Consider the following 6,368-nt stretch of genomic DNA (forward strand, 5'->3'; position numbering starts at 1 on the left):
GAGAATTAATGAAACAAAAATGAATGAATGAACAAATCTGTCCTGGAAGAAGTGCATCAAGCTCAACTGGCATAACATACTACACAAAAACATTGTTCTACATCCTACATTGTTGTTGTTATTTGCCATTGAGTCGGCCCCCCACTCATAGCGACCCCTCCTTGGATTTCCAAGGCAGTATCACTACGGAAGTAGGATTGCCCAACCTTCCTTCCGAGGAGTGGCTGGTGGGTGTGAACCGCCTTCTGGTTAGCAGTCAAGTGCCTTTAGGCACTACGCTACCAGAGCTCCTACATCCTACATTGGTGAGTGGTAACTGAGGTCTTAAAAGCTTGCAAGAAGCCATCTAGATGCAATGGGTCTTTCCTCATCCAGAGCAAAGAAGAATGAAGAAAACTAAAGACACATGGAAATAATTAGTCCAAGGGACTAGTGGACCATGTGATCTTCAGCCTGTATGACCATGAGACCAGAAGAACTAGATGGTGCCCGGCTACCACTATCAACCACTCAGAAAGGGATCAGTGCAGGAAATCCTGGTCAAAGTGGGAGAACAATGTGGGAAAAAAAAGTCAAAATCATTGGGAAAAAAAATAGGTTTACTAGTCTGACAGAGGCTGGTGAAACCCCCGAGATTATGGCCCCTAGTTACCCTTCAGGTTTGGAACTGAACTGACCCCTGTGGCTTCCAGCCAAACAGTAGACAGGCAAATAGGGTGAACGTTTACATCAGGTCAATATGCTCCTTAGAGAGATCAGTCATGAGAGAACAGAAGAGCAGTGTTTGCACAGGGAGACAGCCAGGGTGGGGGGGCAGGAATGCATTGGAAAGGGCACAGGGAAAAGGTAACTACAGGGAGGAAGTGGGAAGAGAGCTGTTACATTGTGGGGCATTGCAGTCAGTGTCATAAACAAAATGTATATGAACTGCTGTATGGAACATGAATTTGCTCTGTAGACTTTCACCCAAATCAAAATAAAAATTAAAGAAGAAGAAGAAGAAAAAGTGCACCCAGAATGTTCCTTAGAAGCAAGAAGGGCCACACTTTGTCTCACCTACTTTGGTTTGCTGTCAGAAGGGATCATTCCCTGCAGAAGGATGTCATGCTTGGTAAAGTAGAGGGTCAGTGGAAAAGGGGAAGACCCTCAACAAGATGGATTGACACTGGCTGTAATGATGGGCTCAAGTGTAGGAAAGGATTAAGAGGATGGCTCACAACCAGGCAGTGTTTCGTTCTGTTACACATAGTGTCACTATGAATTGGAGCCAACTCAAGAGCACCTAACAAAATCTATTTTGCCCTAGGGATCCCTTGTTCATTGTTGTTATTTGCTGTCAAGTCGGACCCAACTCATAGCGACCCCTTCTTGGGTTTCAGAGGCAGTATCACTACAGAAGTAGATTGTCCCATCTTCCTTCCGAGGAATGGCTGGTGGGTGAACCGCTAGCACTTCTGGTTAGCTGTCAACTGCCTTAGGCACTATGCTACCAGAGCCTTGTTCATTACCCATCTCTAATTCTCCAGGTCACCTCACCACTCTCATGATAATTGTATCCACCTGGGTTCTGATTGCTAAACAGTTAAGCGTTGCCACCTGTTGTCTTATTTTAGGGTCCTATGATCCCCATAAGGCCCTCTGGTGGTGCAGTAGTTAAAGCATTCAGCTGCTTACCAAAAAGTCAGCAGTTCAAGCCCACCAGCTGTTCTGTGGGAGAAAGATGAGGTAGTCTTCTTCCATAAAGATTTACAGCCTTGGAAACCCTATGAGGCAGTTCTACTCTGTCCCAAAGGGTATTATGAGTCAGAATCAACTTGATGGGAGTGTGCTAGGAGTTAGTGGGATCATCCCTATATTTTTCAAATACATGATTCATTTTACCAGTTAGTGCATTTCTTTCCACTTTCATACCACCCCAGTTCACCTCTGGTGGAAGTTTTACAACTTACACATTCAGGAACTATTACTTTGTGCCAAGGGCTTTTTGTGCTCTATCTACCATCGGTGATGAGGTCTACCTTGATAGGTGGGTTATCCAATTCCAAAATTCCTCCTTAATACCTACTTTCTCAGACACTCCCAGTTCAAACCGTCACAAGCTGGCTTCTCCAGGAAGCAGTTTCTGAGATGGAAAACCTGGGTACTACTGCCAACTAGGTGTATCACATGCTCTAAGATCAGTATTTTGTAGTTATAACTTATCTTTATAAAACAATCTATTTAAAACTTTACCTTTCAGCCTTAGTGTGATGTTTCAGAACCACTCCTGGAAATACAAAACACTAACCATGCATTTAAAAATACAAAACCAAACAGGAGCTTTTGGAGCAGTCAAATGCCTAAGGCACTTGACTACTAACCAGAAAGCTAGCAGTTCAAACCAACCAGCCACTCCTCAGAAAGAAGACTGAGCAATCTACTTTCATAAAGGTACTGCCTTGGAAACCCAAGGAGGGGTCGCTATGAGTCAGGACCCACTAGACTGCAGTGAGCTTGGGTTTTCTGGTTCCAAGACCAATGAAGGAAACAGCCGCTTTTGTTTTCCGGCAACAAAACAGCTGCAGCCAGGAGACCCGGAAGTGGACGTACCATCATCGGATTGCCAAAGAAGCACCCGGGCGGAAAGGACAACGGCAAGAGACCAGCACCGGGAGCACCAGAGAACAGCCGCCGCAGCTCCAGGAGCTTAAGAAATTCAAGCACCCGAGTGGCGGCGAATGAAAGAAGCGGAGCCGGGCGAGCCCCTCGGCGACAGACAGCCAGGTCAAGCCCTCTGAGTGGCGCTTCAAACTGGAGAAGCGCGACCATGGCTACGAGGCTGCCGCAAGCTCCTAAAAGCAGCTCAGAAGATGCCTCGTCGCTCAGCATTGAGTAGACAAATAAACTCCTGGCAAAGTTGGCAATGAAGCCCTTGGAGGTCAATGCTGTCAAGAAGGAGGCGGGCATCAAGGAGGAATCCCTGGCAGCCTATGTCATAACCCCATGGTCTTGTGACAGCGAGAGGAGCTAAGGGAGAAGTTGGTGCTGCCAAGGAAAACGCCTGATGAAACAAACTGGGGAAGATCAAGACCCTGGGGGAGGACTACTCGTTGCTGGACGACACTGCCACCCTGAAGGAGAAAAGCCCACAGCCTCAGAAAGAGAAGGACTTGGTAGAGAAGAAGGCCAAACTGCTGTAGGAGATGGTCCAGGAGTTGGGTGTCACCAGTCTAGTGGAGGAGGACTTTGAGCAGAGGGAGCAGGACCTGCAAGGCCTCAACATAGAGCACTCAATCAACTCCTTCTGGGAAGGAGAGACTGTGATCTTTACCCTCAAGGAAAAAGGCTTGTTTCAGGAGGAGGGCATACTGTTGAACATGAGCATGGTCAACAAGGAGCAGGCAAGAAAGAGAATGTGCAGCTGTGAAAGAAGAAGAAGCCCAACTACTTGTCCTAAGTGGAGGATGAGTGTGGAGGACTTGGCACAGTAAAACCCCAGTGCTCTATCCAAGCACACAAGGAGCTCCAACGGGAGTGATTGCTCTTCTAAAACCTGGACTATGGCAGATGGCATTTGAGAGCTTAAGCTGGAAGAGATCCAGGTCCACTGCAATTGCAGACCCACTTCCTGAGCTCAATAGGGCCTTGGTTCCTTCTGAGTACCTCACTCCCAAAGAAATGGTGACCTTAAAAAAAAAAAAAAAAAGCAGAAATTGAAGAAAATCTGTAAGAAGGAGGTGGTGGTATTGACTAAAGACTTGCTGCCTCTCAGTGACCAGAATAAAAATGGGGACTTTGGTTCCAGATTGCTGGCTCGGGTCAGAACAAGGTGCCCAAAGCTGAGGAGGAGGTCTGGGAGGAGGAAAAGAAGGAGCCTGTGCCTCAGCCCCCCTAGTCAGATGACACCACATGGAGAACATGGACATCACTGATGAAAAAGAGGTTGGAGATCCTTGAGCTACGTCCCCAGAAGTGCTGGAGGAGGACAGGGTGAAGCTGGAGCTGCAAAAGCAACAGGAGAAGGAGCATCAGGTGCAGTAGCTCTAGCAGCTCTGCAAAGTAGCGAGAAGATGGTGGAGATGGAAATAATGAAGAAACTGCAGTTTGGCCATCTGGGCTGGATGAGGATCCTGAGTAGAAGGGGGCCATCGTATTTGACCCCACTTTGGACACTGGGAGAGATCCTCACCTTCGGGCAACCAGGAGGAGCAGGGGGAGTTCACAGGCTTTGAGTGGGAGGAGGAGCGCTTAGCCAATGGGGCTCCGAGTCTGACCTGGTGCACAACATTGGCTGGAGCATGATCAACCTGGAAGAGAAGCAGTAGTAAGATTTCTCTGCCACCTCCACCACCATCCTGGGTGAGGAGCCATCATAAATAGATGGCTGGTGGATGCCCTGCTCTTGTGGGAAAACAAAGGGCTGCTGGAGAACATGGTGCAGAAGGTGGCCTGAGTGAAGGTACCCAATAAGTCTCTGCCCTCGGTGGTATATTGCATCAAGGAAAAAGATGGCCACTGATGACAAGTACAGCTGGTGGGAGGGGTACTTTGGCTTCACCCAGGACTTAAAGAAGGATGGCTACAAGCCCAATATCGAGTTTGTGGAGGTGTTCCAGCAGCTGGCCCACTGCTTCCAAGGGATGGGCTCACACAAGATGAAGATAGAAGGGCACATAAAGAAGCTGGACGAGGAGGCACTCCTGAAGTTGAGCTCCAGTCACACACCTTTAGGCATGATGCCTCTGCTCCAGGAGAAGCAGAAGGCCCAAAAGACACTATACACCATGTGTAGTGGTAGCAGCATGAGTATGAATGACCATCACCAACTAAAGCTGAACTCCCTCCCCTCCCCAACTTTAATATTAAATAAAGCTCCCCACCTTATTTTAAAAAAAAAAGCCTGCAAAAGAATGTTCTTGGAATTAACACCTGTGGAAGAAGAAGGAAGCAGGACTGAGGAGAGGGAGAAGATGGGGCTGTAATGCACACTCAAGGTAGAGCTCAGCCAACCCCATAGCGAAGAACTTGAAAGCTGAGATGGTCGTTAAGAGTTGTCCTGGCCTTTACATTCACACAGTGATCCGGGATCAGAGGTGGGCTGCCTCAGGAAAGGGTCATGATCTTGGGCAAGGTGATTTCTTCAGCTCAGGCAATTCCAAAAGGGTTGACAGCTGAAAGCCACCTGCTGACAGCATTCCTTACAGCTGAGGTAGTAAGTCCTTCAATTCTTTTGAAAGGTGATCTGGGTGGTGAATCACAATGTCCATTATACCATAATACCATTACCACACTCAGTAATTTTAGGATTGATACAATATATTGTTGTTGTTAGGTGCTGTCGAGGTGGTTCCTACTCATCGCAACCCTACGTACGAGAGAATGAAATACTGCAATCCTGTGCCATTCTCATAATTGTTGCTATATTTGAGGCCATTTTTGCAGCCACTGTGTCAGTTTACTTCATTGAGGGTCTCTTCTTTTTTGCTGAGCCTCTAATTTACCAGGCATGATGTTCTTCTTCAAGACTGATCCCTCCTGATAACATGTCCAAAGTATGTGAAATGAAGTTTTGCCATCCTCACTTCCAAAGAGCCTACTGGCTTCACGTCTTCCAAGACAGATTTATTTGTTCTGTCAGAACAAATAAGGAGGTCTGGTGGTTAAAGCATTCAGCTGCTAACCAAAAAGTCAGTGATTCGAACCTACAAGCCACTCTGTAGGAGAAAGATAAGGCAGTCTGTTTTATAAAGATTTATAGCCTTGGAAACCCTATGGTGGTATCCTCTCATCTGGAGCAAAGAAGAGTGAAGAAAATCAAAGTCATTTGGAAAAAGTCCAAAGATATGATGGACCAGGAGGACCTCAGCCTTCACAATCCTGAGACCAGAAGAACTAGGTGGTGCCCAGCAACCAATGCTAATCACTCAGAAAGGGATCAAAATTAGAGATCCTGGATAGAGTGGGAGGACAAATGTAGAATAAAATTCCAAAACACAAAAATGACCAGAATTACTGGTCAGATAGAGGCTGGTGGAACCCCCAAGACTATGGGCCCAGGTTATCCTTGGGGCCTGGAATTGGACTCACTTCTGTGGACTGGCTCTCAGCCCAAAAGTAGAAAGACCTACAAGCAGAACACCTACCCCAGGGAAATGTACCCACCTACCCTAGGGAGATGCACCCCTTAGATCAATCAGCCAAGAGACAACAAAGGGGCAGCATTCACATGAGGGAAAGCTGGACAGACAAAATAAATGCACAGATAAGAAGGGAACAGGGAAGGGGTAGTCACAGGGAGGAGAAAGGAAAGTTTTTTATGGTTGGCCATTGTAATTGGGAAATCAAATGTGCATGAACTATTGAGAGTAAAACTAATCTACCTTGTAAAT

General features: G+C 46.9%; 1 pseudogene; it reads left to right on the forward strand.

The window, feature by feature from the left end:
* The first annotated feature begins 2,517 nt into the window (after positions 1 to 2,517).
* On the forward strand, positions 2,518 to 4,961 carry LOC103192491 (annotated as a pseudogene).
* Positions 4,962 to 6,368: the final 1,407 nt, after the last annotated feature.

The sequence above is a fragment of the Orycteropus afer genome, unplaced genomic scaffold (assembly GCF_000298275.1).
Source record: "Orycteropus afer afer isolate SDZICR_OR568_19922 unplaced genomic scaffold, OryAfe1.0 scaffold00028, whole genome shotgun sequence".
NCBI lineage: Eukaryota > Metazoa > Chordata > Mammalia > Tubulidentata > Orycteropodidae > Orycteropus > Orycteropus afer.